General features: G+C 40.0%; 1 protein-coding gene across 6 annotated transcripts in view; it reads left to right on the top strand.

Annotated features, from left to right (window-relative positions):
- The first annotated feature begins 280 nt into the window (after positions 1 to 280).
- Positions 281 to 10,971, top strand: part of LOC101834839 (guanylate-binding protein 1) — a 40,938-nt gene continuing 30,247 nt past the window's right edge. For 2 of the 6 annotated variants that reach the window (XM_040751686.1, XM_040751684.1), the window contains exons 1-5: positions 281 to 438; positions 1,116 to 1,310; positions 4,051 to 4,178; positions 9,426 to 9,532; positions 10,144 to 10,268. The gene's annotated coding sequence lies outside the window, so the exon portion shown is untranslated. Of the gene's footprint in view, positions 439 to 1,115; positions 1,311 to 3,310; positions 3,341 to 4,050; positions 4,179 to 9,425; positions 9,533 to 10,143; positions 10,269 to 10,971 lie in introns of all 6 variants that reach the window. The other 4 variants (XM_040751687.1, XM_040751685.1, XM_040751688.1 and 1 more) reach the window with 4 other exon arrangements.

Raw genomic sequence — 10,971 nt, 5'->3', positions numbered from 1 at the left:
AATTGACTCTCTTGCTCAGAGTGAACTTGAACTCGTGGCAGTCCTCCTGCTTGCTAGGTTTGCAGGTGTAAACCACCACTTGCGGTTTAATTTGATCTGATTTAAGTGGTGTGGAGGGGACACAGCAATGCTCAGTCTGTGAGATCTGTCCTCTGGTTAACTTCAGAAAGTCCAGAGGAATCTGGGAAAAGCCTCTAGCTCAACTTAGCTCAACTCAGGTCAGAAACTCATTATTTTCCTCAGTCCCTCCCATCTACTGACTCCTCAGGAGAGGAGAGTGGTTTCGATTTCAGTTCCCTTCTTCTCAACTTGTGCCTGGGTTTCTGTTATTTTGCAACTTCTAACAGTGGTTGTTCCAAACAGCCTGGAGCAGGAGGAAGCCCAGTGAATGAGCCTAGTCAGCTGAGGACTTGTGCCCTGTTGCTGAGCCAGTGCTAGGTGAGTCAGTCAAGGTTTCACTTTATTCCGGTGAAGTCGTCCCTGTTTACATATTTCTGAATCTAGCCTCCAATGTCTTTATATCATTCTTCACTTGTTTTCTTCTAAAAAAGTGTGTGTGTGTGTGTGTGTGTGTGTGTGCGTGCATGTGCGAGTATGTGTTCATTCTCTGCTATTTTCTCTCCCATTTGAAGAGAGACTCACCAAGGCAGAAATTTGCCCACATTCTGTTGACTTCTTGGTAAATAGCTACCTACTTAAGGCAGTGCCCAACACATGGTCAGTACTCAGTAAACTTCCCATGCTGAGTGAGACTTTAAATGCTTTTATTATGCCAGGAAATCTTCCTGCCTACTTTGCGAGTTTATCGTGTATTTTTGCTCCACTTTCTACCAAACCTGAATGCACTCAGGGCTCATCCATCAGTCTTTTGCTTTACTCACTTTATTCTTTAAAAAGCCAGGCCGTCCTTTTCATAGCTCAAATGGGAATTCTAAGATACCATATTTTAAGCGCTGTAATGGGTTGTAAAAAGCTAAATTCATTTTTCCCCCTTTATAAATATTCGGGAGTTGATATATGTGTTTGACAAACAAAAGCTGATTGGTTGCCTTGAAAACTCATAAGAGACAACCTTGAGATCATGTGTTTCAAAGAGTGACTGTTCTGAGTTTCAGGGTGCTTGGCATCTCAGTGGACCATGGAGGCACCTATTTGTCTGGTACAAAACTGGAAAGGGCAGCTGACGCTAAATCCAGAGGCTATAAGGATTCTTGAGAAGATATCTCAGCCTCTGGTGGTGGTGGCCATTGTCGGCTTATATCGTACAGGAAAGTCCTATCTCATGAACCGTCTTGCAGGACAGAACCATGGTGAGTGTCCTTTGGACATGTGGGGACCATTGCCTTGGATTAGTTTAGGTGGGGTTAGCACAGTTTTCAAGGCTCATTCCTCTCATTAATGAAAAGTCCCTCTTCTGATCATCAAATTTATAATTTATAACCTATGGGAAAGTATCACACTCTTCTGTAGAATGATTGTCTTTCAACTTCATCAAAAGACCACAGCATTCCTCTTCACTCCTCTACTCTGGCCTGATCAGCAGCTGAACTTCAGAGTTCCATTTTTCTTCTGTACCTTTGCCCAAACGATAAGAACATTCCAAGTATGAATATTGTTCCACTTGTCCTATTAGAAAGCAGATGGGCTGAAGAAAGATGTATAGTAGGGTCCTTAACATGCAACAGCCAAAATAGACTGTCACCCAGTCTCTGGGGATTTGGCTTTCTTGCTTCTTTTTTTTTTTTTTTTTTTTTTTTTTTAGTATTACATGGTAAATCTGTTTAAAAGCTTTATTGTGTTACTTTGCTATATTATGTTGCATATGAGAATTTTCATGCATGTATATATTTTTGAGCAGATCCTCTCCCCCATAACCTCTCCTTCCTCCTTTCTTCCCTCCCTCCCACTTCCTTCTTATGTGTCCACTCCTGCTTTCATGCCATCCTTACATGTATGATGTGGGGTGTCAGCTTAAGAAGGAGCCACAAATGAGAGAAAACACCATTATTTTTCTTTCTGAGACTGCCAGCAGCACTTTTTATGAATTATTGACAATGAACTTAATGAATATGAAGTGAGCATCCAGATCAATACCCAGATCAAGAAATAAAACCTGAGTAACCACAGGAACCCAAATCATAATCTCACACACTCCCTGAAGCACCTAAATACCTTCATTTACGGGGAACACATTCATTCTTTCTCTATGTGTAGGAGAGTATATGAGTTTGTGTGGTAGGCAGATTGTGTGTATATTCCCAGGCCAGAGGAGGACACTGTGTGTCTTGTAGTTGTCACAAGTATCCATAGTTTGTTTATTTTCACTACTTTATGTCATGTTGCTGTCTGAGGATAGCATGTATCATTTATCCATTTGTTGCTGATGAGCACTGGTGCTATTCCCAGCATTCCATCATCCCCAAACTGTGAACATTAGATACATGTTTAATTTCTCTGACTTCTGCACTGCAGAACTGTATACTATTTAATCCACTATAAATAATGCTGAGCATTTTGGCATCTTTATTTCCTAGGATGTGAAGTGTGCTGTTTTCCCCTACTAAGTTGTCTCTTGTTCTTAACTGGCCTATGGGCCATTGTTCTCATGATTCTGTTTGGTGTTTCCATCTTTAAAAGCCCACAGGAAGTTTTCTTCCTAATATGTGACTTGGTTTCTGCATCAGTGACTCAGTAGCTTTTCTGATTGAAACTTGACTGCAAGACTTTTCGATCCAGGCATATCTCCAGTTTTCTTTCTCTCTTTTTTCCCCCCTCCTTACTTCCTTTCTTATCTTTTTCCTTTCTCCTGTTCTCCATCACGTTATCTGTTTCCCCTTCTCCTCCTTTCCTTCAACTTTCCTCTCCCTTTTCCCCCTTTTGCTTCTGCCTCCATACAACCCATTTGACTTTATCTTTCTAGTAAAGGAACACTTGACCATCAATCGGGGAAGATATATTCCTTTTTTTGGTTCAAATAAATTTTAAAAATTTTGAGCACTCTAAGACACAGGTATTAGACTGACAAGTTACAAAAGTATTGCTTTTATTTTCTACTCAAGATAACCTTGGTAACTAAGGTAATTTCCCAGTGCTCTGTTAAAGGAGGCTATGATTAAAAAATGCTTTAGTACTCTGAACTATATTCTCAATTTCCCATAATATAGTAGGAAGGAAGAGATTACTTTCCAACCAAGGTGCATGAACACGTGAATGTCACTTTTCATCTCTGTGGGTGACTCACTTTGAAATATTTTATTTACCCCGTGTGATTGAGATAAATGGTCTCTCATCATATTTACCCTTTTTACAGCAGGCCACATAGGCAGCAGCCTCTCCCAAGGTGAGTCAGCAGAAATCAGGTACAGATGTCTGCAGAAAAGGGCAGATTTTACAGTGTTTCCTGTGGAGATCACAGAGTAAGGCAATTCTGAAGTATGGTATACTAGGAAATTTATTCCATCCATTTCTTTTCTTTGTTGAAGGAGGGAAATATTATGTATGACAGATGGGCAGAGTCTTGGGTCAACAGGCACAGCATGTTGTCCAGTGATTCTGAGGAGTTCTCAAACCTCTCTACTGTGGGTTTAACCTTTTGAAAATAAAGACTAACAGGTGTCATGTGCCTGCTATCTCCCAAGGGAATCTAAGGGTTGTTTCACACTGATGAGGCAATAGGCACAGAGGTCATCAAAGGAATAAACTAAGGGAGGACAGGACTTCAAAACCAAAACCAAAACAAACAAACCAAAAGCTAATGTGTCCATCAGGGACCTGGCAGGAGAGAGGAGCCTACTAGGCCAGTCAGCTGCCCACCACCATGACTAAAGCATGGGAAAAGTCAATGACAAAGTCAAATGTTTGTTTTGTCTGGCAGTACTGGAGGCTTCACTCTCTGCATAATTGGCCCCTGTAGTGCATTTGGGTTTGGTGGGGAAGGCACAAATTTTAGCAGTAAGCACCTGACAGAGCTCTGCTGCTAACCATTCTCAGTAGGCTACTGACCTTGGTCTTCCTGCTGTGACCTTTTGCTGTTTTTTCTCTTCCCTTCAGGATTTTCCTTGGGTTCCACAGTGCAGTCTGAAACCAAGGGCATCTGGATGTGGTGTGTGCCCCACCCCACCAAGCCCACCCATACCCTGGTCCTTCTGGACACAGAGGGTCTTGGTGACATAGAAAAGGTAAGGTGGAATCTTATCTAATATGATTATTTCTTGTTCCTAATTCCCAGATTAACTTATCCCCCTTATATGCTTTTTTTGATGTTTTTTGTTATTAATAATTTTGACTCTCTGGCAGACATTGTCATTGTGTTTGCACTTATATGTTGACATGTTTATTAGCTATTGTAGAAATTTATCATCCAGAAGGCAACTGTCTGGAGGTTGATAGCCACAAAATGTGTCTCTGCACTTTGTCAGAAGCACATCGAAGAGTTGTACCTAACTGAATAGGGCTTGGGTCCATAATCATGACAAAATTTATAAAGGTGTAACTGCCTACTTATCACTGTCCATTGTATTCCAGGTACTCAGGAAATGTTTTTTTAATATTTATTTTGTTATTTAACTTTTTACACATGTTACTCTCAGTTCCCTTTCCATCCCCTCCTCCTCCAGCCCCCCATCACTCCCAGGCCCCCATCCCACTCCATCTCCCTTCCGGTCCCCAGGGAGGTAAGAGCTTCCATGAGGGATTTTCAGAATCTGTCATATAATCTCTGGCAGGGCCTAGGTCCTCCCCCATGTGTCCAGGCTGAGAGAGCATACCTCCATGTGGAATGGACTCCTGGAGTCCATTTGTATGCCAGGTATAAATACTGATCTACTCTCCAAGGTCCCATACATTGCTGAGGCCTCTTCTCTGACACTCAGGATTTGGGGGAGTGGTGTCTGGGTCAGTTCCATGCTGGTCTCTCAGTCATCAGTCTGGGGTCCATGTGTTCCCCCTTGTTTAGGTCAGCTTCTTCTGTGGGTTTTGCCCATCTTGTCTTCAATCCTTTGCTCATCTCTCCTCTTTGCAAGTGGGTTCCAGGAGTTCAGTTCGGTTTTTAGGTGTGGGTGTCTATCTCTGCTTCCATGAGCCACTGGATGAGGTTTCATGCATATCTCTCTTAAGGTTCTCCCTGCTTCCCAGACTCTTTGGCGGTGGGATTGTAGTCTGGAAATCCCCTGCTCCATGTCTAAAATACATATACAATTGAGTGCATACTATGTTGTCTTTTAGTGACTGGGTTACCTCACTCAGGATTGTTTCTTTTAGTGCCATCCATTTGCCTGTAAATTTCATGACTCCATTTCTTTTTTCCGCTGAGTAGTACTCCGTTTTCTCTATCTCCTCTTCAGTTGAGGGATATCTAGGTTGCTTACAGGTTCTGGCTATTACAAATAATGTTTCTATGAATACAGTTGGGCAGATGTCCTTATTGTATGATTGTACATTTTGGGTATAGTCCAAAGAGTGGAATTGCTGGATCTTGTGGTAGACTGATTTCTATTTTCCTGAGCAATCTCATACAGATCTCTATAGTGGCTGCACTAGTTGGCATTCCCACCAGCCATGGAGGAGTGTTCCCCTTTCTCCACATCCTCTCCAGCATAAATTGTCATTAGTAGTTCTGATTTTAGCCATTCTGGCAGGACTGTGATTGTATCTCAGAGTTGATTTGATTTGCATTTCCTTGATGGCTAAGGATGTTGAGCACTTTCTCAAGTGTCTCTCAGCCATTTTAGACTCCTTTATTGAGAATTCTCTATTTAGTTCTGTACACCACTTTTTAATTGGATCCTTTGGTGATTTGGAGACTAGCTTCTTGAGTTCTTTGTAAATTTTGGAGATCAGCCCTCTGTTAGATGTGGGGTTGTTGAATATCTTTTCCAAATTTGTTGGGTGCCTTTTGTCTTCCTGCCTGTTGTGTCCTTTGCCTTGCAGAAGCTTCTAGGTTCAGGAGGTCCCATTTATTATTTGTTAATCTCAGTGTCTGTGCTACTGGTGTTATGTTCAGGAAGCGATAACCTGTACCAATTCATTCAAGGATTCATTCAAGGTTACTTCCACTTTCTCTTTAAGAGGCTCAGTATGGCTGGATTGTTGTTGAGGTCTTTGATACTTTTGGACTTAAGTTTTGTACATGGTGATATATATGGATCTATCTGTTGTCTTTTACATGCCAGCATCCAGTTACTCCAGCACCATTTGTTCAAGATGCTTTCTTTATTCATTGTATAGTTTTAGCTTCTTTCTCAAATATCAGGTGTTCAAAGGTGTGTGGGTTGATATCAGGAACTTTGATTTGATTTCATTGGTCTACATGTCTGTTTGGCCAATACCAAACTGTTTTCAGAACTATAGCCTTATAGTAGAGCTTGAAGTCAGGGATGGTGACGCCTCCTGAAGTTCGTTTAATGCACACTGTTGTTTTGGCTATCCTGGATCTTTTGCTTTTCCATATAATGTTGAGGATTGTCCTTTTGAGGTCTGTGAAAAATTGTGCTGGTATTTTGATAGGGATCTCATTGAGCCAATTAGATTGCTTTTGATAAGATTGCCATTTTTACTATGGTGATCCTATCAATCCAAGAGCATGGGAGATCTTTCCATTTTATGGTATCTTCTTTCATTTCTTTCTTTAAAGACTCAAAGGTCTTATTATACAAATTGTTCACCTTTTGATTAGAGGTACCCCAGGTATTTTATGTTGTTTGTGGCTATTGTAAAGGGTGATGTTTCTCTGATTCCCTTCTCATCCCGTTTATTGTCTATATATAGTAGGACTACTGATTTTTTGAGTTAATTTTGTATCCTGCCGCTTTGCTGAAGGTGTTTATCAGCTGTAGGAATTCCCTGGTAGAATTCTTTGGATTGCTTACATATCATCTGCAAATAGTGAAAGTTTGACTTCTGCCTTTCCAATCTGTATTCCCTTGGTCTCCTTTTGTTGTCTTATTGCTCTAGGAAGAACTTCAAGTACAATATTGAAGAGATATGGAGAGAGTGGAAATCCTTGTATTTTTCTTGATTTTAGAGGAATTGCCTTGAGTTTCTCTCCATTTAGTTTGATGTTGGCTGTTGGTTTGCTGTGTATTGCTTTTATTATGTTTAGGTTTCCTCCTGTTATCCCTTATCTCTCCAAGACCTTTATCATGAAGGGGTGTTGGAATTTGTAAAATGCTTTTTCAGAATCTAGTGAGATGATCATGTAGTTTTTCTTTTTCATATTGTTTATATGGTGGACTACGTTGATGGATTTTGATACATTGAAACTTCCCTGCATCCCTGGGATGAAGTGTACTTGATCATGGTGTATGATTTTTCTGATGTGTTCTTGGATTCAATTTGTGAATATTTTATTGAGTACTTTTGCATCAGTGTTCATGAGGGAGATTGTTGAGTAATTCCCTTTTTGGTTGTATCTTTATGTGGTTTGGGTACTAAGGTAATTGTAGCCTCATAAAAAGAGGCTTCTATTGTGTGGAACAATTTGAAGAGTATTGGTCTTAACTTTTCCTTGAATTTTTGGTAGAATTCTGCACTGAAGCAATCTGGCCCTGGACTTTTTTTTTGTTGGAAGGCTTTCTATGGCTGCTTCTATTTCTTTAGGGGTTATAGATCTGTTTAAATCATTTTCTGTTCTTGATTTAATTTTGGTAAGTGATATCTGTTCACAAAATCATCCATTTCCTTCAAATTTTCCAATTTAGTGGAGTACAGGTTTTCAAAGTATGACCTGATGATTCTTTGGATTTCCCCATTGTCTGTTGTTATATCTCTCTTTTCATTTCTGATTTTGTTAATTAGCATGTTCTCTCTCTGTCTTTTCATTAGGTTGGTTAATGTTTTGCCTATCTTGTTGATTTTCTCAAAGAACCAACTCTTTGTTTCATTAATTCTTTGTATTGTTTTCTTTGTTTCTACTTTATTGATTTTAGCTCTCAAATTGATCATTTCCTGGCATCTACTCCTCCTGGGTGAGTTTGCTTCTTTTTTTTTTTTCTATTGCTTTCAGGTGTTCTGTTAATTCTCTAGTGTGGCAATTCTCCAGTTTCTTCATTTGGACACTTAGTGGTATGAACTTTCCTCTTAGAACTGCTTTCAGATTGTTCCATAGGTTTGTGTATGTTGTGTCTTTTTTTTCATTGAATTCTAGGAAGTCTTTGATTTCTTTCTTTATTTCTTCCTTTACCCAGGGGTGATGCAATTGAGTGTTGTTCAAGTTCCATGAGTTTGTGGGTTTTCTGCAATTTATGTTTATGTTGAATTCTAATTTTAAGCTATGGTGGTCTGACAAGATACAGGGAGTTTTTCCAATTTTATTTGTATCTGTTGAGGTTTGCTTTATTGTCACGTATGTGGTCGATTTTAGAGAATGTTCCATGTGGTGCTGAGAAGAAGGTATAATCTTTTTTGTTTAGATGGAATGTTCTATAGATGTCTATGAAACCCAATTGTGTCATAACTTCTGTTAGTTCTATTGTTTCTCTGTTAAGTTTCTGTCTGGTGGACCTGTCCAGTGGTGAGAGTAGGATACTGAAGTCTCCCACTATAAGTGTATGGGGTTTAATGTGTGATTTGAGTTCTAGTAATGTTTCCTTTATGGATGTGGGTGCCATTGTATTTGGAGCATAGATGTTCAGAATTAAGACTTCATCCTGATGGAATTTTTCCTATGATGAATATGAAATGACCTTTTTCATCTCTTTAGATTGATTTTAGTTTGAAGTCTGTTTTGTTAGATATTAGTATAGCTACACCTGCTTGCTTCTTATGAACATTTGCTTGGAAAATGTTTTCCCAACCCTTAACTTTGAGGTAACATCTGTCTTTGAAATTGAGGTGTGTTTTTGTATGCAGCAGAAGGACGAATTCTATCTTCGTATCCATTCTGTTAACCTTTGTCCCATTTCTCCTGGATATTTTGCGTTAAGGATGTGTTGGGTTTAAGACTTTCTTTTGTCAACAAATCTATTTCCTCTAGTTTATCTTCAGTGCATGAGATTCTGTCTTCCATCTCTTGTATTCTGTTAGTTATGCTTGCATCTGTAGTTCCTGATTGTTTATTCAGCTTTCTACTTCCAGCATTACCTCAGTTTGTGTTTTTTTTTTATTGTTTCCATATCTTGATCTGTTTGAATTGTTTCCTTCTTCTCTTCTGTTTGATTGTTTTTTCTTGGATATCTTTTAGAGATTTGTTGATTTCTTGCATTTTTTGTTTGTTTTTTCTTCTATTTCTTTAAGGGATTTTCTCATATCCTCTTTGAGGACCTCTGTTATTGTCATGAGGTTGTTTTGAAGGTCATCCTTGTCTGTTTCTTCTGTGTTGTGATGTTCAGTTCTTGGTGCTGTAGAATTTCTAGACTCTGGTGGTGTCATACTTGTTCCTCTGTTGTTGGCTGTGTTTCTATATTGCCATCTTCTGATCTTTCTTTCAGAGGGAGCTCGTGGGGTCTCTTCCTCTCCAGGTTTGTTTGGGTCTAAGGATCTCTTCTAGTGTGTTCAAGCACGTCTAATACTCCAATGGATCTCACTATGGATGCAGGTGGGTCTGAGAAAATCTCATGCACAGGTAGAGATAGGAGGGGACTGAAGACTCAAGCACAGGGCAGGGGCTGGAAAGGACTGAAGGCTAACGTGTGGCCAGACTCAGGGTGATCCTTTCTGTTGGGTTGGGTCCTATCTAGACACAGGGCATGCGTAGGGAGACAGAAGCAGGGGGATGTCAGGAGTTGGGGTCCAGAGCAGAGCCCTGACTTACTTCAAACACAGGGCAGGAGCAGGAGAGGACTGGAGGCTGAGGTGGGCCAGACTCAGGGTGATCCTTTCTGGTGGGACAGGTCCTCTCTAGGTGCAGAGGATGCACAGGGAGACAGAAGCAGGGGGATGTTGGGAGTTGGGGTCCAGAGCAGAGCCCTGACTCACCTCAAGCACAGGCTGGAGATGACATTAGGAAATGTGTTATACACACTGAATATCTTATCTTTTTATCAGTAGTTTTGGGGACCCAATCCAGGACCTTCTGCATCTTCAATATTTTTTTACATCTCTCAGATTCACTAGTAATTTGTCTGAAAGAATGAAGGAACAATTGGATGAATGAATGAATGAATGAATATTAGATTCTTAATTTTTTTGTCCTCATGTATTCTCTAGGGTGATTCTAAGAATGACTACTGGATCTTCGCCCTGGCTGTTCTTCTAAGCAAACCAAATTGACACAGCTATTCCAGGCAAAATCCAGCCCCAGAGAGGGTGAAGTAGAGGACTCTAGTGAGTTTGTGAGTTTCTTTCCAGACTTTGTCTGGGCTGCTGCACAGTTTAGAGAAATGTTGAGGGTAGTTAATGTGAGACAGGATCATTCTTTGAAATCAGAGTCCCTCAGAAGTGTGTCCATGAGATTTTAAAGATGGTACCTGTGTTTCATTAGAGATGTTGGAAATTCTAGGGATATAGGATATACATTGAGGAAAGGCACAGTCATGGAATGAATCCAGCCTAGGTGTCCTACACCATCAGGGGCAGGACTACTTGGATTATTTAGAACCCAGAAGATTCCATCACAAATCTCCTATGTAGAACTGCATGATTTAGTGTTTTCGCTGTGGGGTATTCACCTTGCTTTGATATGGTCACTCCTTGTTACACTTCCATTTTTTCATTTTGGAATAAAAATGTTTATTCTATGCTAGTGTATCATAGAACTGTGCAATTTGTTTTTATGTTGTAAGATCTCAAAGTTAAGTGATTACAACAAAATCTCAGTGTTGAAACTGTTAAAGACTTTTGAGGGTGATCTGAATTCATTTTTGCACTATGAGATGGCCATGAGTATATGGGGACAAAGTGGAAGATAATCAGCTAAAATGATGTGTGTGCATCAAGTTGACAAAGGGTGGACTTTAGATGCTTATATCAATTGTCAGCTGGGCAGGATCTAGAATTGCTTAGGCAAAAATATCTCTGTGACTGACTGTGAGAGAC

Source organism: Mesocricetus auratus, unplaced genomic scaffold (genome assembly GCF_017639785.1).
Source record: "Mesocricetus auratus isolate SY011 unplaced genomic scaffold, BCM_Maur_2.0 Super-Scaffold_100009, whole genome shotgun sequence".
NCBI classification, from domain to species: domain Eukaryota; kingdom Metazoa; phylum Chordata; class Mammalia; order Rodentia; family Cricetidae; genus Mesocricetus; species Mesocricetus auratus.
This window is presented reverse-complemented; position numbering and strand designations above follow the sequence as displayed.